Source organism: Balaenoptera physalus (genome assembly GCF_965194825.1).
Source record: "Balaenoptera physalus genome assembly, chromosome: 3".
Taxonomy (NCBI): Eukaryota; Metazoa; Chordata; class Mammalia; order Artiodactyla; family Balaenopteridae; genus Balaenoptera; species Balaenoptera physalus.
Window position 1 is genome coordinate 172,566,556 of NC_138890.1, and position 20,950 is coordinate 172,587,505.

The 20,950-nt window shown below is 43.8% G+C and overlaps 1 long non-coding RNA gene across 2 annotated transcripts; it reads right to left on the reverse strand.

Moving 5' to 3' along the window:
* Window positions 1-1,068: 1,068 nt before the first annotated feature.
* LOC309657254 lies at window positions 1,069-20,885 on the reverse strand. 2 transcript variants are annotated; one of them, XR_014261739.1, is made up of 3 exons: window positions 20,374-20,885; window positions 19,442-19,613; window positions 1,069-1,625 (listed from the first exon to the last, which is right to left on the reverse strand). It is a non-coding gene; the product is annotated as an uncharacterized lncRNA (long non-coding RNA). The 2 variants fall into 2 exon arrangements; XR_014261740.1 differs by having other exon boundaries at window positions 19,442-19,638.
* Window positions 20,886-20,950: the final 65 nt, after the last annotated feature.

Here is a 20,950-nt window from a genome sequence, read left to right on the forward strand (position 1 = left end):
TGTTGTATTTGTGTAACTCAGCCATCACATAGTTGACCTTGAGGACAACTGAGGCGGGCCGTCTATGGACCAGGACTCAGTCAAAGAGGAATCGGGTTTATTACCAAGATCCCCTGCTTACCGGTGCTGGTGCCACAAAACTAAGTCATCATATCAATTTCAAAGTGCTGATAGGAGTGTCTGTGGATCGTGCTTGAGGTTTTTAATTGAACTTACTTATTTAAATAAGATTATCCACCTGTTATGTAACCGGACATGTGTGTTCACACTTCTGGTGTTTACAATTCAATGTCAACATCATAATTCAAGATAAAATAGGTTCCTGGGCTGTAGAAAGACTGAAGTTGACATAAATGCTTTTAAAAATATTTTCAGTGCTCTTCTCACCAAGACATGCTAAAGTTTCAACTTTTGTGCGACCTGAAATGAGTAAAAAACTCCACAGCCTTCAGTTAAAAACTCCACTGCTAGAGCAGAGAGGACATTTAAATGGCTTGTGCTTGAACTACATTCCATGGGAAAAAAAAAATTTTCATTTGTGATAAAGAAACATGGTGCTGGGACAACCCCCAGGGTTCTTTGTCCCCAGAGCCTCATGGTACAAACGAGCGAGCTGAAGCCCAAAGGAGGCCAAGTGACCCACAGAGGCTGCCACCAGCGAGGGTGGGGTGAGTGCTGCCCTGTGGAGAAGGGCCGTGATGATGTGTTCACTATTTGTACAGGGAGAAGCAGGCATCTGCTGGCCTCAGAAATAGCATCTCGGGTGGTTTGTATTCCCACCCCCAAACCCTGTTATTCTCCAGGCTCCCTTGCTTATATCTTGAAATTTCCCTCTCAGAGTTTGACCATGACTAGCCTAAGAATGCTGTGCAGAAATCCATCAGACAGGACAGTCAGAAGACCCATCACCATGAGCAGCTTTTATCATCACTTTCAGCTAATTCAGTCCTGCTCTGGAGCCACCTGTGCCAAATTGGGACAGTGGGAAGGATCCAGATGGATGGAAAGAGGACCTTATGTGTGTGCCAATTGGTCTGGTAAACAAATATTCACCATCGAGATTCTGAATCCTGATGAACATTTATTTAGAAATTAACAAGAGTTTAAAGTTATTAATGGAACAAATACCCATGTAAATATATTATATAGTACTAAATACTATTACATACGAAATAAATGTTAAATAATACTAAAACTCATTAATTAGGATCTAGCCACATGACTCCTAATAATATTAATCACCCAGAGATTATCTTGACCTCTCACGGTTCTCCACCTTTTTTAAATGGTCCGTGTGTCTCTGGAAGGAACGGTCTTGGGGAATGTGTCAGCGAGTGTTTATCCACACATCTGTATTCTCATGGCTTGAAGCCCTGGGAAGCCCCAGTCCACAGCACTTCTGGCCTCTGCTGTTAACTTGCTGTGTGAATTTGGTCAAGTTAACTCATACGTTCTGTTCTTCAGCTGTACAATGAAGGCATCAGGATGGATCATCTCTTAGTCTTCTTAGAAGTCTTAAAACATAATGATTCTTCAAACCTCTGACCTCTCTTTGGATCCTTCTTGATTGCTTCTGAGAGCTCCACGAAGAATGTTGGAGAACAATTTGGTTTCCAAAAATTCACCTATGCATTCAGACAATGATGGTTAGAATAGATTCAAGCAAATGTGACTAGGGTCTTCCCTGTCCTTTAAAGGGCCATCTGGAATACTCATCTTACACTTCTCAGATAATTTTGATATTTTTCAGGGTCTGTTGGGATCTAGAACACCCAAAATTTCTGCTACCGGGACTCATGTTCACATATTAACCCACCAGAAACACATCCCATGCAATGTGTTGGCCAATCCAAACTAGCAAACCTGGATCCAAACCCAGATCTTCTCACTCCAAACCCCATGTCCCTTCTTCTATTGCCTCCCACCAGCTGGTGGTGTGACCTTTAAAAAGTTCCTTGGGTTTTAGTTTCTTCATCTCTAAAATTAGAACTTTAAACTAGGTGACTACTAAGGCATTCCAGCTTTAAGATCCATGCTAGCAAGTAAGGCTACCTGGTTTCAGATATCATTTGAGGAGTGTGGCTATAAAGAAGCAAGGGAGATCTGTGGGTAGCAGAAATAGACATCTGAGAACAGACCACACCCCCATTTTGACATGATGGAAGAGTTCTGTTTCATTTGGGTTCACATTGTCACACTTTGCTTTTTGTCCTCATCAGGGATGTCTTAGAAATTTCAGCTTCATCATGACCTAAGAAGGCCAGGCCAATTTTCAGTCAGGGTTTGATTCCACTGGTTTTGTTGGCTTCCACAGAAATATCTGATTGGATTCCCTAGTTCCTCAAGCTTAAGGGATTTTGACAAGGTTGCAGGATATGCTGTATTTTTTTCTAAGGATCAAACACTCCTCCAACTCTCAGGAAGACCATCCCATCCCCAGGAATTTATTTCCTAGCAAAAACTTCAGTAACAACAGCAAACACAAATAATCCCCATAAGCTCTTCCACCTCTCTTCCCCAAAGTAGAATTACCTTCTAAAGACATTCAGTGGAATGTCTGGGGAGAACTCAGACAGCTAGCTTCGAGACCTGGTTTCTCAAGCAGCATCCTTCCTTTCTTGCATTTAGGGCCCTAAAACACAATGGTTACTCCCCACCATCCCCAGCCAAGCCAAGTGAAAGAGCTCCACCTACACATATAGAGCCCACAGGCAGCTGAGCTCTTGCTCTGCACTTCATTAGGAACAGGTAAGCAGGGACCAACAAAGGAGAAAAGTGCTCTCAGTGACTACAAAGCCCTGTCAGTGTTACAAGCTGTCCAAACAGGAAAAGAAAGAAAAAGGACAAGAAATAGACCGAAGCAAATGGAGCTAATACAGGGAACAAGAGAACACTTTTTGTGTGTGTGAAAAGACACCCCACACACACTATTTTGTATTCTCAGAAATTCAAGATGTACTGCTTATGCTAAACAGAAAGGGAGCATAATCAGAGAATAAGAGAAAACTGTTGAAATAAACGCTAATTGCTGAAATTAAAAAAAAAAATCAGTGAAAGGTTAGAAGATGATATAGAGAAAATCTTCCAGACAAGAGAATAATAGCAAAAGATGTATAGGAGAAAAAACAAAAGACCTGGAGAAAAAATGTATGAAGTCCAATACCTGATTAATAGGAGTCAATGAAAGAAAACAGAGTGGAAGGAATTATATAAAACAGAGATTGAGGACTTTCCAGAATTAAAGGACAAAAGTGTTCAGATTGAAACAGTCCACTGAGTTCTCAGGGCTGTGAATGAGACCCAGGCCCAGACCCATTCCTGGGGGGATCTCAGAAAACCAAGGATGCAGAAAGGCTCTTCCTGGAAATAAGAATCGGTCTGAAATAAGATCTAATGAAATAAGATCTCTTGTTATCTACAGTGGATGCTACAAGAGGATGGAGTGGTTTTTCAAAGTCTAAAGGAAAGTGACGTTGAATCAAGATTTCTCTACCCCGCCAATCTATCAAAATATAAAATATGAAAGCAGGATGAAAACATTGCAGATGTGTGAAGATTCGGAAATTGTATCTACCAGTGTTCTCTCATCAAAAGCTACTGAAGTTTCTACTTGGGGCTTCCCTGGTGGTGCAGTGGTTGGAAGTCCACCTGCCAATGCAGGGGACACGGGTTCGAGGTCTGGTCCGGGAAGATCCCACATGCCACAGAGCAACTAAGCCCGTGCACCACAACTACTGAGCCTGCACTCTAGAGCCTGCGAGCCACAGCTACTGTGCCCGCATGCCACGACTACTGAAGCCCGCGTGCCCTAGAGCCCGTGCTCTGCAACAAGAGAAGCCACCGCAATGAGAAGCCCATGCACCACAACGAAGAGTAGCCCCCGCTCGCTGAAACTAGAGAAAGCCCACGTGCAGCAACGAAGACCCAACGCAGCCAAAAAAAAACAAAAACAAAACAAAACAATAAAAGTTACTGAAGTTTGTACTTGAGCAAGGCAAGAAAGAGGAAGATGGGGGTCCAGGAGATAGTGAGTCCCACCCAGTAGGAGAGAAGTTCTCAGATGACAGTGGTGTGGCCTGGAAAGTGGATCCAGCCTAGGAGGGTGAGGATGGGGAGTTCCTAGAGGTCATTTCCAGGGGAAGGAGGACTTGACTGAATATAACAGATAGTGGAGAGGTTGCAGGGGGAAAGGATGTGAAGAAGGCAAATCCTTAAAAGACATTAGAAACTTCAGGAAAAACAATAAATAGTATAATAAAAGAAATGAAATCAAAGCACGCTCTCTGGCCATGCATGAACATACTTTCATAGTCTGAGGAAGGTACCACTGTTGGCTGCCTTGTGATATTCAGAACTAACCCTACAGATGAGGCATAGAAGAGCTCATTGGGTAGGGGCTAGTAGCTTATACATTTGAGGGTGGGGATGTGTGGTTTATACCTGATGGAGTTAAGAGATGAGAGGGCATTACTCAAAGTTACTTAGGAACCAACTAGAAAACTAAAAATACTGATGTACTTGTTGGGAGCAGGCGTGGAGCATAATAAAGCTAAGCCCTCATATGTCAAAGCACGAAATCAATATATAATTCATAAATTGACAGATTGAGTAATGCCAATATGAGCACATTATGTAGAGATAGGGCGGTAGCCACAGGAAGAGGGAACAGCAGGGAGGGGAGGGGATTTGGGAAGCAAGGGGCCAAGGACAGCTGCTCTTTGTAAGTCCTCCTGTACGTTTTGAGTTTTTTATTCATGTAGTACATTACTGGATAGAAGTTGGAAAAGGTATAGAATAAATTAAAAAAACGCAAAGGGACTTTCACCAGGTTGCTTCAGGCTGGGTAGGGAGCAGATGTGGAATCCTCTGCTCTGTACTGGAGATTCTGTTCTGGTCTGAGTTCTGGGTTCTGAATTCCAAGCCCTTGCTGCCTCTACCCTCCCCCGCCCCAGGAAATTCCCTGCTTTTCCTCCCTCCCTCCCCAAAAAGATTGCAGGCTGCCCTCAGTTTTGCAAGAGACCATTAATTCCCTGCTTTGATTTCCAGATGTCCCAGGGGCCGATCAATGGGTTCATCACTCTTGCTGTTGAGTGAAGAAAAAACTTTAAAGCTAAAATGTTATTTCTCACCAGAAGTTTATGGCTTACCCTACTCTGAACACGTCCATCAACATACACAGTTGCATGCATTACAGGCACACTCACACACACTCACACACACTCACACGTGCCGGAGCATCCCCAGGTCCCCCAGGACACGACCTGAGGGGAGTTTTCAGAGCAATGTCTGACTTATGTCGGAGGAAGCTGACCGGGGCCCGGGGGTCCCCTGGGGCACTTGCAGCAGTAATTAATCAGCTGTGAGTCTTACCACCTCAGCACTCCCAGAGAGGTTCTGGAAATCTGTGGAGAAAACACTGTTTCTACCCAGAGGGATCCCATAAAGAAAGAGCCCATTACAGAGAAAAGAGAATATAATAGTGAGACCAAGGAGCTGCACCAAGAATTAATAAAAGAAAAAATGAATTTCTAAAATTAATTACAGTAACATATGTAAAAATGCCTGCCATGGAGTGGTTCCTTAATACTTGTTAGCATAAAAAAAATTCCTGTCACCAATTTAACATCTATAAATAGTACGAAGCTCTCAGAAGTGTTAATTCACCCTCTCAAGGAGTGAGAATTCATATGCTATTTGGAAAATATGGAATTTAAAATCCAGCAATTATTATAGAAGGCTAAAATATAATAAAATATATACCTGGGATAAAATATATACCTTAGAATAGTGGTTTATGTGTTAAGTACAAAAGTCCTTTGATAATTTAGTGGCCGGGTGTTTTTTTAGTTTAATTTACTCCTATGATTATGCAGAAAAGTTATTTATGCTCTTAATCAGAACCAAAGCTGGATAATTTCTGCTATAATTATGCTTGTGAAATATATTATACTCAGATCAACAGACTGGAGATTAGCATGAAAGAGTGAAGGCTAAGAAAACATAGCTCTTGGGGTTATGATGTTCTGGCTATGGATACTATACATAATTCAGCATAGCAGACGCCACAAATAGACCCATAACACTATTTGTCTGATAGTTTCTTAGCAATTTTACATGGCTAACAAATCATTAGACCCTTATCTAAGATCTGGAAAAAGTATGGTATTGAAATGGACCAACACCCAACTCTTAACTACTAGGGTAACTACCACCGCACATGTAAAAGCCGTTAGGGGGATGTGACGTCATAAGTGAGGAGGGGACGCGGTGACCCAGCCTTAGCACCTTGGGCACATTTCAAATCCCAGGCATGGGAGGCAGGCAGTGGAGGATAACGATGGGTGGGGGAAGCTTGGACAAGTCATCTCCTGCTGTGTGAATTATTTCAGGTGATGAGAATGGGTTTTAAGTAATAGGAGTAAAAGTTGTATAATACAAAAAAAAAAATGTAGTGAGCATTTGAACCCGAGCAAATTCTGCACTGGGTCACAGCCTTGCTCTTCTTGCGAACGGGTAAGTCAGTGCAAAACCCCACCTTGCCTGAGTTCATAAATCTGATTGTTGTTGGTGCCACATTAGATGCCCCAAAAGTCGTAGGGAGACATTCCAAGTTGAGTGTTTCAGTGTGAAATTCCTGTGGCTTGTGGAATTTTAAAATACTTTCTGGAGACCCTACTTTGTAGAATCCCAGGTGTGGTAACAGGAACAGGGATATTTGTGTCTCAGGGTCAGCAGGGAATGAACTCAGCACAGAGTCTGGACCGTCCTGTATGATTTTGATGTGTGTTTGTTTCCTATTGCCTCCATAACAAATTACCACAAATTTGGTAGCTTAATACGAGAGAAATGTATTTTCTCACAGTTCTGGAAGCTATAAATCTAAAATCAAGGTGTCTGAAGGGTCTAGAAAAGGACCCTCCCTTGTCCCTTCCAGCAGCTCCTGGAGGCTCCAAGGGCTGCTTGGCTTGTGGCCACATCACGCCAATCTCTGCCTCCATCTTTACATGGCCTCCTCACCTGTGGGTCTCTCTCCCCTTCTGTCTTTTGTAAGGATACTTGTCATTGAATTTAGGGTCTACCCAGAAGGATCTCCTTACCTCCAAATCCTTAATTTAATTATATCTGCAAAGACTTTTTTTCCCCCAAATTAGGTCACATTCACAGATTCCAGGAGCTAGGCCAGTGGACATGTCTTTTGGGGGCCACAGTTCTACCCACTACAAAGATTATCCAAGTGAAACAGGAAACCTGTGCGGTAGAATCTCTTCCCCAGCTGCTCCGCCCATGCCTGGCAGCACTGCAAGATTTAGGAGTTAGTCTCTGGAGCTTACTGCCCGTGCTCAGTTCTGGCATGTTGCTCCACTGGCCACACAGCCTCAGGCAAGCTACTCAGCCTCCCTCTGCCTCTGTCCTCTACCTGACAAATGTAGAGAACAATAACACCTATATCCTATATCGTAAGGTTGTCGTAAGGATTAAAGGAATTAAAAGGTGTGAAGTGATTACAAGCAGCCTGACCCATGCTGGCCCTATAGAGTGCTGGCTTCATTTTCAACCACCCAGGATGTGAGCATTTGCTGTGTACGATGTGCATAGTTCAACCCACAGCAAGATGGTTCAAGACCTGGCAAACTGCATCACCCTCCGGGCAAGTCACTGCTCACATGCCACGTGATGGTGGAGGAGACTCCCTACCTGCCCCTACAAAGTCTCACTTTCCCCTCCGGTGGGCGTGTCTCCATCCTGATCTTCCCTGTGGTCCCCTGTCCCTGTGTCCAGCTCCTGCCTGAGACAGTGCCCTGTCTTGCCCCTCCTTCTCCTCCCATCCCTGCATCACCTTGAACCTCTCAAGGTTCCTTCTCTCCTCCCCTTGTCGGGTCTCTTTCCACCCTCCATTGTGCATTGCAGACGCCCAGGTTCCCGCCCTGAGCCCTTCGGTTCTTACTCCACGCTCTCGCCCTTAACCATCTCACCCCGTACATGGCATTCATGGCTTGTGATCCTGGGTCTCCTGAATCCCTCTCACAGTGACCTTGTCACAACCTTGACACCAAGCACCAGGGCATCTTCTCAACTGGCTGATGGGCATGTCCATTTGGAGCCCCACAAGCAGCTCAACCTCAACATGGCTAGACCAATACCGTGCTCCCTTCATTCCTTCCTCGGGAACCTTCCTTAATGTTTCCTCCTTGCCCTCCCGCCAGAGCCATAGAGCCACACATGGCTCTTCCCTAGTTCTCTTGTTCAGCCGACTCCACCCCAAGTGTTCTCACAGCCACCCCCCACCTCTCCGGTCAGACTCTTCATCTCACACGGACTCGTGCAGATGCCGGGGACCGCTGAGCACCGCGGACGAGCCCACGTTCACCCCAGCCTCATCCTCAGAGGCTCCCGTTGGGTGCAGGTAAAGGTCCCTGTGGCCTGGTCCTGCCCCTCACAGCTCTCACTCCCTGAGACCCTGTGCTCCTGCTGGACAGACCCATTGTCCATGTCCAGACCCCTGGGGTGGCCCCAGGCCTGTGTCAGCATTCCATTTTTCTGGCTTCATAAAGCACTGTGATCATGATGCTTAAGTGTATGTGTCAACTTGACTGGGCTAAGGGACACCCAGGTAGCTTGCAAAACAAGATTTTTGGGCATATCTGTGACTGTGTTTCCAGGAGAGATTAGTATTTGAACCGGTAGACCAAGCAAAGAAGACCATCCTACCTGCTGAGGGACTGACTGGAACAAAAAGGCAGAGAAAAGGCAAATTTGCTCTCTGCTTGAGCTGAGACATCCATGTCCTGCCCTTGGACATCAGCACTTCTGACTCTTGGGCCTTTGCACTCAGACCAGGACTTAGGCTTTTGGCTCCTCTGGTTTTCAGGCCTCAGACTGGTACTGAATTACACTGCCAGCTGGGCTTGCAGAGAACAGAACATGGGATGGCTCAGCTTCCGTAATCACGTGACCCAGTTCCTTACAATAAACCTCTTTCTATATATCTATACATGTCCTATTGGTTCTGTTTCTCTGGAGAACCTTAATTGACCACCTCCTCCCAGGGTTCACTGCCTGATGGATGTGCAGGTGGGTCTCTTGCCGCCCACCACCCAGCTTTCCCCTCACCCAGCCCTGCATACAGGTAAGATTCCACACGCTCTTTCCTTCCAGCGAGAGCTTGAACAAAGTTTCCCTGCCAGGCTCCTGCTTAGGGCAAGTAATCTGTGGGAGTCAGGGTACAGCGTTGGCTCCGCCAAGGCCCTTAGATTCCAGCCACATGTCACCACCTGTCCCCGGCATCCCTCGGGGCACACACTTAATAAACAGGAATTGATGAGAGTGATCCTGAAGGTGTCCTCTGCCAACAGCCCGCTGGAGTGAGTCATCCTGGCCAGTCTTTGTGCTCGGCTGAGGCTACAGAGTAACCTTTTTGTTAGTGTTGGAAGGGCTGCTGTCCCTGGGGAGGCTCTGGGTGGAGTGGACAGAACATCCTTGTTTGGGTGTGCTTATTTGACTGCCATTGGGATTTGATGTCCAAGGGAAGTCTCAGAAGCAGCGTTTCAACAGCTGAAGTATTGGGTTTTCAGGTAAACTAATACTAGAGGAGTTATTTACCTATTCAGTCATCCATTCAATAAACATTTGTTGAGAATCTTCACTGTGCTAATCACCAAAGAACAAAAAAAATGACAGTCTATCCTTGAGTGCTCACAGAGGGATAACTAAACAGCTGCCTATACTAGAATATGATATGTTCTACAATAATAGTTACAGATATGAGTGCTTAACTTGGACCAGACACTGTGTTAAGCTCTGTACTTGTATAATCTTTTTTTATTACTCCCAAGAACCCTACAAGAAAGAGCCTATTATTCCCCTCATCCTATAAGAAATAGAGAAAACTAAGGCCCAGAGAGATTGAGTTGCCCAATATCACACAAGTGGTAAATGGTGGAGCCTGATTCAAACCCACATGTATTAGTTAGTGTAAAGCTAAGATGCTATAACAAAGAGCCCCCAAATTTCTTAACAATAGCTAACAATTACAGAGGGATATGATATTCTAAGTGTTTTACATTCTTACTTCATTTACTTCTCACAACAACCTGAGGCTGTGTACTCTTCATCTCCCCAGGGCAGTGTTGAGAACTGAGGCACAAGGACATAAAGAGACTTGCTCAAGGTCATACAGCTATTAAGTGGCAGAGCTGGAATTTGAACTCACAAAGTGACCCTCCAGGTCATTGCCATAACCACCATGCCACACTATACTAACTGCCCTAAAAATATTGACTTTTTTCCCCTCTCAACTGTTCTGAGTTAAGTAGTCCATGTTGGTGGGGTAAGTCTCCTCCACTGGGCATTTCAAGACTCATATTGCTTCCAAGTCATTGCTTCTCCATCCCCAAGGATTCCAATGTCTGATACAGTATACACTGCTGACAAGGCTATTTTACAATTAAAAGTTTGGTTCCTCAGTTGCCCTAGCCACATTTTAAGTGTCCAGTGTCTACCATCTTGGACAGCACAGATCTAGAACATTTCCATCAACTCAGAAAGGTCTACTGGACAGTCGTTGCCTTGTCCAGGTCCAGCCAGAGAGATGCGGGAAGTGGTCATGGAGAAGACCCACCAGATGTGTTAAGTCCCAGACCCAGATCTGGCAACATCACTTCTGCTCGAACTTCTTAGTGTCAAGGCCAGAGGTAACTTCAAGCAAGCCTAGGAAATGTGGACCAGCCGGGCAGCTATGGGCCTGGCTTCACTTCCATTTCTTTGGAAGAAGGAAGACTGGTTTTTATTGGGATTCAAGCAGTCTCCACCACACTTACCTGTCTGAAGGTGGAGTCTGTGCCTCTAGTGGATCCACTACCTTTACAGGAGGGAACAGGTTCCAGATGTGCCAGAGCTCTGACCAGGGAGTTATAATTTTGCCTGAAGCACTGAGTGAAAACGTCACTGAAATGGACAAGTGAGTTCCCTAAGTATGGGACAAAAGTGTGGAAGGGGACTTCCAAGCAGAAGGAGGAAACCAACAAAGGCAAGGAGGCAGGGACAGCAAGGGTCCAGCCAGACCCTGGGGTGCTGGTCAGTGGGAGGCAAGGACTCGGAGTTCATTCTGAGGACTGGAAACTCTCAAAGGGGAGACGAGGGCTGCAGCCTAACTCCCCGGAGGATGAGAATTTTCAGGCTACACATTCTACTCCTCTGAGGGTCTCATGCCCTCTCCCAGGGTCACATGCACCTGCTCCCCTCCTCCTGCTCCCCCACAGAATTGGGGTAATGTCATAGAGCAAGTACGAGGGGCACGTGGATGGCATTACACAGAGAGTAAGGTTTAAAAATCCCTGCTGTAAATGGTTAAGAATCTGCCTGCCAATGCAGGCGGACACGGGTTCGAGTCCTGGTCGGGAAAGATCCCACATGCTGCAGAGCAACTAAGCCCGTGCGCCACAATTACTGAGCCTGCGCTCTAGAGCCCGCGAACCACAGCTACTGAGCCCGTGCGCCACAACTACTGAAGCCTGCATGCCTAGAGCCTGTGCTCCACAACAGGAGAGACCACCGCAGTGAGAAGCCCGCGCACCGCAACGAAGAGTAGCCCCCTCTCGCCGCAACGGGGGAAAGCCCACGCGCAGCAACGAAGACCCGACGCAGCCAAAAATTTTTTTTTTAATTAATTAATCAATTAATAAATAAATAAAATGAGTGATTAAAATAAAAAAAATCCCTGTTGTAGAAAATGGAAGATGTCAGAAGATTTTAGGTTGAAGAATGACATAATCAATGCATTTTTGCAAGAGTTAGTTTATGGTACGAGAAGAAAAGCTTGACTGTGCATGCTTGGTATAAGCTGATAGAAGGGGACCACATTTGTCAAACGCCTTTCACATTCCAGGTGCCATGCTAGATGTTTCACCAATTTATAGACATTACGACATTACCGTGATTCCAGGAGGAGAAAACTAATGACTAAGGTCATTCTTAAAGTCATGTAGCAAGGAAGTACTGGGGCTTTGTCCCTTCCTGGTCACACCTGATCTTCTAGACAGTCAGGAGGACTTAAGGAATACCGTTTGGGACCATTAAGGGCCCAGTGTGATGATGAGTCATTTGATGGAAAGTGTGATGGTGTCAGTCTCAAATCTTGTCACTTATGAATTATGCAGAACACAAGCAGCATTGCAGTTCTTTTTTTAAAACATCTTTATTGGCGTATAATTGCTTTACATTGTTGTGTTGGCTGTGTTAGCATTGTTTATATTTAAAAAACACTCAACTTTTTTTGGCTTAACAAATTCAGCAAAGTCAGTGTTTCTTGTTGAGGAAGCAAAAGTCCTCTCATGTGTTTGCTGTGGTAAGAATATGGGCTTTGGAGCCTGAGGGACCCAGGATTCACTGTCACTTCTGCACCAACCAGTTGTGTAGTCTTGGTAAGGCACTTACCCTTTCAAGCTTCAATTTCCTCATTGAACTTGAGGAGCAACCATACCTAGCCTGGAGGGTTGTTTTGACAATTACGTTTAATATGTAAAATATCTAGTGCAATGCTTGGCTCTGAGCAGGCTGTCGGTAAACAGCCATTATTATGATTATGGTTATGATTGTTGTTTGACCTGATGTGGTGCCCATGAAGATTCACCCCTCAGATCTCCAACTGCAGTGGCCAGAATTGACAAGGAGCCCCAGTGCTCTACTCTGCAATTTATTACAGTTTCTGCTCCCTGGGACTGCTTCTAGCCAATGACTGGGTGAGGCAGGAATACTAAGTCATGTTCATCCAGAGAGACCTGGGACTCTGCTGATGAGGGATTTGGGTTTGAGGACTCCGTAGTGGTCTTACCAAACTCTCCTTAGAACTGCACTACAGTCTAAAATGCTTCTCGCCTGCCTGCCCACCCGCCTTCTTCCCTCCCCCACTTCCTTGCTCCCTCCCTCCCCGCCTTCTCTACCACCTCTTCCCTCCCTCCCTGCTTCCTCCTTTCTCTCCTTTTCTTGGGATCAGACCTGCATCTTGGTCTTGATTCTCCTGGCCTTTTCTGGTTACCTCCCCATTTTCTTTCACCAATATTTCCTTTAAAAATGTCTTATATGTTCAATCCCATCTTGGGATCTGCTTCTCACAGACCCGGACTAACACAACTAAAGCCATTTTCTTTAGAAGGTTAAGGAGGTTGACACTAGTTCTGGTGCCCATTGTAACTGAAATTGTATAGACCTTGATCATGGCCCCTCTTAGCTTCCATCTTCCATACTGAGAGTTTTGATATATTTTTACTTAGTCTTCTGACACAAGCTGCTTCATATTTACTTATTTCAGGTGTTCTTTTCTGGACAGCTTCCTGGTTCTCTTTCTTGATCAGAACCAGAGGCAGGTGTCCCCAGTCCATGTGCACCATGATTTTCTGCAAGGTAAGGCTTTGCTTTCTGGATCATCACAATTGGAAGCGCATACCTGAGCACAATACATTTCTCTTTGGAGTGTTTAAGACAAACTTAGACTTCTGCTGAACGTCATCGGTATTTACACAGGACTGCGATATATCAGGACTTCAGCAATGTACTGCAGGAGCCAGTAGGGTGAAAATTGGTATGAAGTCTAAAAAGTTTCTATTTCTGTGTATGTGTGTATAATTGGCTAAAGAGTTAAATATCTCACCTTTTCCCTCTTTCTATAGTGCTACCCTGTCCTCTCTTGAATTTGTGACAAACTTTTCATGAAAACTTAATAGTGAATGTCAACATCCTGATTGGCTCACATGGCAATCTGTAGGCTATAGGAATGTAATCTTGTCACAGGTTTATTACACAGAATTTCAGGTAGAACCACAGACGTTTCATGTCAAAGGAAATAGAAGAGAGATCTTACTGTTTCTCAATACTTATTAGTGTAAAAACAAGATACAATTTATATTTTTTTTACGGCACAAGTCATGCACGCTCACTGACATGTGAACCTAATAGAATGAATGGTAAATCTGATTTATTTGAACATTCATGTGTCAGCGTGGCACTTGGGGAAAAGTGATATCAGCCTCCTCTACCAGTTGGAATTATTCTGCTTCTCAATTCTGTATTTAGGGAAGCTTTTTTGGTTTACATTTGACTATGTATGGTGCAAATTATAGTAGCTTCCTCTTAAGGTTATGAAGAATAAATGAAATACTCTTTATAAAATGCTCAGTAAAACGCTAGCTATTGGCATCAGTATGATCATGACCATTATCATTATCATATCACCATCATCATCGAAGCAACAGAGTTGCAAACCTTCCCTTCTGCTAGAACTGCTAATGTGCAGAAAATCCACAAAGTAAGAAGCAGAAACCAGCTGCTTTGCCCTCTTGGTAGGATAGCTGCATTTTTAAAAACTTAAGCTGAATCTGATTCTCAGAATAAATGAAAATGAATGGCAAAAAATGTTCCAAATGGCATCACTAAGGGCCATGAGTGCTGATTGAGCAACAATAATGCAAATGAATAAAAAGAAAGAAAGAAAGAAAAAAAATGCCTCCAGATTCCAAGGTCACAAAGCATTAGAAGGCTGGAAATTTCCCAGGGGCAGATCACCTTGACCTCAGAGGGAAACCAAAGCGACACCCTCTACCGTAAGCAGAGCCCTGCAGGCTTTCTGCATGCAGCGTCCTACCAGGTACACCTTCTGACTTGCTGGGATTTTCCAGCCTAATTCCATTTACATTTGGAGACTTGGGTGTTTAAATCTTAAAACATGTCTTACAAACAAATAAACAATATTTACCATGCTCAGTAAAGGGAAAGCAGCCACAATTTAGCTGTTTCAAGAGGAAGAGGGAGAACCTTCATGAAGGTCTCAGTGGGTTTGAATAGCTTTTGGTTTCATCAGAGAATAGTCGATGGAACAATAAGTTAGGACAACTGGGAGATGAGTGATTTAGAGAGACTTTCAAACTCTGGTGCACTCAGTGGATCTCAATGGCCCTACTTGGTATGGTTTCAAAAATCAGACTTGAAAACCTCCCATTTCTGTTCTCACTTTAGCCAATGCAAATAGGAGGAGAGAGGAAAGAGAATATTTATGGGAACAATAATTGGAGTTGATGACTAATCACAAATCACAAAAATGTAGGATATGATACCATAATTATACTCAATATGACCTGGCCTGAATTAAATGTCCTGCAGTCACAATACAGAGAGCAAGGGCTGGCGTTCCTGAACAGAAGAGGCAGGTGTTACGGCTTGAATTGTGTCCCCTCCAAAAAGATATGCTGGAATCCTAACTCCCAGTACCTAAGAATGTGACTGTATTTGGAAATAAAGTCTTTGCAGATGCAATCAAGTTAAAATGAAGTCATTAGGGTGGGCCCCAATCCAATATGACTGATGTCCTTATAAAAAGAGTAAATTTGGACAGAGACATGCACACAGGGAGAACACCATGTGAACATGAAGGCAGAGAGCAGGGTGGTGCATTTACAAGCCAAGGAACACCAAGGATTGCCAGCAAACCACCAGAAGCCAGGAGAGAGGCATGGAACAGATTCTCCCGCCCAGCCTCAGAAGGAACCAGCCCAGCTGACACCTTCGTCTCAGACTTTTGGCCTCCAGGACAGTGAGACAATACATTTCTATTGTGTAAGCTCCCCAGTCTGTGATACTGTGTTGCAGCAGCCCTAGGGAACTGATACAACAGGTAACATGATCCCAGAGCCAGGGTGACTATTATGAGGCAGGACAAAAGCAGCAGTGCAGAACATCTCCATGGAACCTTTTCTATGGCCACAGCGGCTCTTAGGAACTGGCCCTATCATGGGCTACAGACACAAGTACAGGGCACAGCAGAAACAACTCGCTTAGTGCTGGAAAAAACCAGGGGAGGGTAGCACAGATGGGGCCATAAGTCAAAACTGCAGAAGCACCCATTTCTCTTAATTATTTGGACAGCAAGTTGCTGCCAGGGTCTACCCGACAGAAAAGGATGGCTTCCTGGGGAGTTACATCCATGGTGGAAAAATAGGCATTTGGTTTCTTTCTACCACTTTCTTTTGTGGTTTTCTTTTCTTTCTTTTTTATTTTCCTGTGACCTTCGAATAATCAAAAACTGTTTATTGAGTTAGTTTGAATACAACTGGGACTCTGGGGTATGTGTAAGTTTGGATTCCTCGCCTCAGAATTCCTAAAATATAGCTGGAAGCTAAGGTATAAGATATGAGCAGGAGGGACATAGAGGTTCAATGTCAAAAAAGGCAGACACTGGTGAGGACATGGGTAACAGCTCAGTGCCACTCCCAGGACTGTTTCTACACCAGCTGGTGCTCCAATGCAGTACTGAAGAGTTGGGGTGATAGGGAAGATTCTGGCATGTTCTTGACTTTAATGAGACTGTTTTCCAAAGTTCTATCATTTAGTCAAATGCCCTCTATAAGTTTATAGTATGTATCCTTTATTAGGATCAGGAAGTTTCTATTCGTTTTCTCAGAAGTTCCTTTGTTAAAAAACAAAACAAAACAAAATCCACGAATCAAGTTGAATTTTATCAAGTGTCTATTATAAAAATCTATCTGAGATATTTCTCTGCTGTAATTCTTAATGGACTTAGGTACAGGAAAGATTTTATGATATTCACCATTCTTGCAGTCCTAGGAGAAGCCCAATAGATCATTATTATTTTTTTTTTTCAGTGTGATGTTTGACAGGTTGTGTTTTTCAAAAATGGCTTCAAAAGGTCTCACCTGTTCTTTCACCTGTTCTGCCAACAAAGTGACTTCTTCCTTCTTCCATTGACAGGTCAGGGTTACGTTCCCTCCCTGGGAATCCATCTGTGCCATGGCTACGGTGCAAGTGATGCTATGGGACTTTAGAGGCAAGGTTCTAGAAGGCTGTGCAGCTTCTACCTGTTTCTCTTGAGCTACGTGCTCCTGGAAGCCAGCCGCCACAAGGCAAGGATGCTCCCAAAGTCCGCAGAGACTCACGCAGAGGGGAACTGTGTTCTCCAGCTTACAGTCCAATTGGGCTCCCGGCCGACATCCACCATCAATGTGATGGCCGTGTGAGTGAGCCTTCTTGAAAGCAGATCCACTAGCCTCAGCCAAGCCACCCAAAGTGACATGGAGCAGGGGCAAGCTACAAATGCCATGCACAGCCCACATTGCAGATTTGTGGGCAAAATAGAGGAAAGTAGCTGTTTCAAGCCACTAAGTGTCCAGGAGGTTTGTTTACGTAGCAATTGATAGCTGATACGGGATAATTGATTCAATTTGCTAATATTTTGTAATATTTGTGATTTTTACATCTACTTTCAGAAGGAAGATTGGCCTATATTTTCTTCCTTTTTTTTTTTGGACTGTCCTTGTCTGCATTTCCTATCAAAGTTATATAATCCTTTGAAAATGAGCTGGGATGTTGTTTCTTCTTTTTCTACTCTCTGAAAGTGTCTGCTTAAGATTGAAATTCTTTTTTCTTTAATGTTTCATTAAAAAAGAACAAACTAGTGTTAAAAGCAGTCACAGCTTGATGTCTTTTGTTTCTTTGAAAGAGATTTTTGTCTGCTGGCCAGTTTATTGAAAGGTTAGAATCTATTCTGATCTCCTATTATTTTTTAGGTTAACTTTTGGGAGTTTCCTAGAAAATTGTCCACATCCTTCAAGCTTTCAAAATATGAATACAAGTTTCACTGTAATTGAATGATGTTCCCTCTTTCATTTATAATATTGTTTATTCTCTCTCTGCCTTCCTGATGGACTTGCTGAAGTATGTATCTTTACTCATCTTTTCAACAGTCAGCTTTTCTTTACTGTTCATCTTTCTAGCTTCTAACGAAAGCAAAAAAAAAAACTAATGAAAGAGTTTTCGTTTTCATCAGTATCTGTCTTTACCTTTTTCACTCCTTTCTATATATTTTTTGTGCTTGTGATTTCTCTCTTGCTCCTTTTCATTAACTCTTTGGGTTGAAAACCCTAGCTTATTATTTCCAGGTTATTTTTCCTCAATGTATCACCTTAGAAGCAAAGCAGAAGTTTGATAAGGAGCGCTTATCATTCAGTTCCAAATATGTTACAAATTCCCCTTTAACTAGTATGGCCATGTAATGTATCAACCAAATTGAGACACCTTTGATAGCGAGTGACAGGAAGTGCTACTAATAATTACATTGGGATGACGGACATCAATCGGGCCTTGCCCATACAAATTCAGATATATGTATATCCATGAATTATTTCAAAGAGTGTGTTTTGGTTTTCAGGTCTGTGTGTGTGTGTGTGTGTGTGTGTGTGTGTGTGTGTGTGTATGAGTGTGTGTGTGTTTGTAAAAAGCAAATAACTTCATTGATTTCTACTGTAATTATACCACTGAAGTCAGAAAATCCAGTCCATGTGACACAATTTGAAATTTGCTGAAACTTCTTTTGTAGTCTAGTGAATGGTCAAATTTTTATAAATATTCCATATGTGCTTGAAAATAATCTGTTCTTCAGGGTTCAGTATTTCTTAAAGATCACAAACATTAATCATATTATTCAACTCTTGCATATTCTTCATTTATTTTGTGCTCTACTTGACATCATTTTCTGATAGAGGTGGTTCAAATCTCTTGTTATAGTTATGGAGTTTGAATTTTTCCTCATAATTTGCCAATTTTTGTGCTAGATATTATAAGACAACGTTGTTAGTTGCTTATAGGTAAATATTAGTATAGCCTCTTGGTGGACTCTTTCCTTTATCATTAAAAAAGCCTTTTAACATTTTTATTAATTTTTAATTTCAAATGTTTAATAACTTTTTTTTGATTACCTGTCATATCTTTTTCTATCCTATTCCTTTATCTAAACCTTTCTGTATGTTTGTTTTAGGTGTGCTTTGGAAAAGCCACATAGCTGGATTAAGCCAGCAGCAACAACAATAAAACAAAACAAAATATAACACTTCCAATCTGGGAGAATCTCCCTTTTAAACAAGTAGTGAAGTCTGTTTACATTCACTGTGATCACCAACATATTTTTCTTTAATTCTTTTATCTTACTGTGTGCTTTTTATTTTTTATGCTTGTCCTTTACTTCACCTATTCTCTGTTTTTCTTGCCTTCTATTTAATTGATTGCATTGTCCTTATTCCCTTTCCCCTTTACTAGTTTGAAATTATATTGTTCTACTAAAGAAAAAAACTTAAATTTTTAAAATCAATACTAAACAAAGCCTAAGTCCAGTCAATATCTATCCCTTTTTTTTCTTATGAAATTAAAAAGGACTAACTTCTTATCTAGCCCTCTCCCCAATCATCATTTTTTTCCCTTTTGTCTAGTATTTTATTGCCACCTCGTTTTAAAATTCCCCTGAGGTTAACTGCCGTTAAGTTGGGAGGGAGGTATTTTATCTAACATGTCTGTGTATTCAGAGCAGAACAGAGGCTCTCCCGGTCACTTCAGCTCACCACATCAATTGGAGTTCCTGATTCAGTAAGTCTGACAAATCACGTACCTTCTCTGGGTTCCCATTTCTGGCTGCAGTTGGGAGAGGCTTTGGAGATCATCAAGAAAAGGGGCTTCCTCATTTTGTGTAAGAGTCTGGGAACTGAAAAGGATGAATGATGGATACTATGATATTCAGTAGAAAAGGAAATCACTGTGGCTTGAGGGATCCAGGCAGGCTACTGCAGGAGCAAATGTCAGTTAGTCCTAGAAGAATGGGCATAAAAGTTTCTTAAGCACAAGAGTGGTCAAAATGGAATTTTAGTAAGATCAATGAACAGCAGTTTACAAAAAGCTCTGTGAAGTAGGGGAGGTTATTCTTCGCAGATAGGGAAGCCCCATAGGGCACTGTTTTATTAGAGCTGGCATGAGGGGCCGAGGACCTGACCTAGGAAGGTGGCTGGAATTAGGGAAGGAAGAGCTGAGGGGAGATGGCTAGAAGGAAGAGTTAGAGTTGGTGGGTGTTAATTACATACCAGAAGAAAGAAGTCGGGGTGCCAGAGCTGACCTCAAGGATTCCAACTGAGGGGCAAGGAGACTGTCTGTATCGGGTCCTTCATGCAAACTTTAGGGTTTTCAGGTACGTGGGTATTTGTGAAGACGTTGCCTTATATGGCACATGGAGGGCACCGAGACCTCTGGTGGGAGGTGGCAGCAGTTAGCACTAGAAGCCTCAGTTGTGACACTAGACCTAAGGTCACCGTGTGTTGTTGTTTTTGCTGCTCATTCACCCCTTTGGGGATGGCAAATCACTACTGGAAAAGTGATGGGCCTGAAGCCCAGCCTGAGCTGCCTTTCAGGGTCAGGGCAGAGGCTGAGTGGCTCCAAAAGGGAGAGGCCAGCCTCCGGAGGAGCAGGTAGGAAGCCTGTTGGACCCTGCACAGCGGCTCGCTGGTGTGGAATAAGAAGCTGAGCAAGCCCTTTGCCCGCAAGCGGTTGTACCTGCCCGTAAAGAAGCGTCGGAAGGGAAGGTATCCGAGATCTTAAAGATGGCTCATGTCAGGGGGCAGGATATCAGGTGTCTTTTCCCCTTTCTTCATTATATGTTTTTCTTTATTGTTGCAATTATTTACCATAAGTACCTGTAATTTGAATACTCAGGAAAAAAAAAGTCATTTTCATCATGGGTCAAGCTACTCTTTCCAAGTACTGCCCGCTGTGCTTCAGCCTTACGGGCGTTACCTCCTCTAACTAACCTCATGCAGCTGTCGGGTCTCATTATCCCGATTTTATGGAGGGGCTCAGAGGCTCAGCGGCTCGGGAACTTGCCTAGGGCCAGTGAAGGCAGAGCGGGATCCCACAGGTCCCCATCGCGGGCTCTTTGTGGCCCTCAGAGCACGCGTGAGAGTCCTGGGGACCAACCCCTGGCGTGCTCCGCTCACCTGGGCCGCTTAGGGTTGCTGGGGCCAGGCGGAGCTGACGTCCGCCTCGCCCCACGCTCAAACCCCGCCCCCGATGCAGGCCCCGCCCCAGACACCGCCTCAGGCTCCACACCACGCCCCGGTGGCCCGCCCCGCCC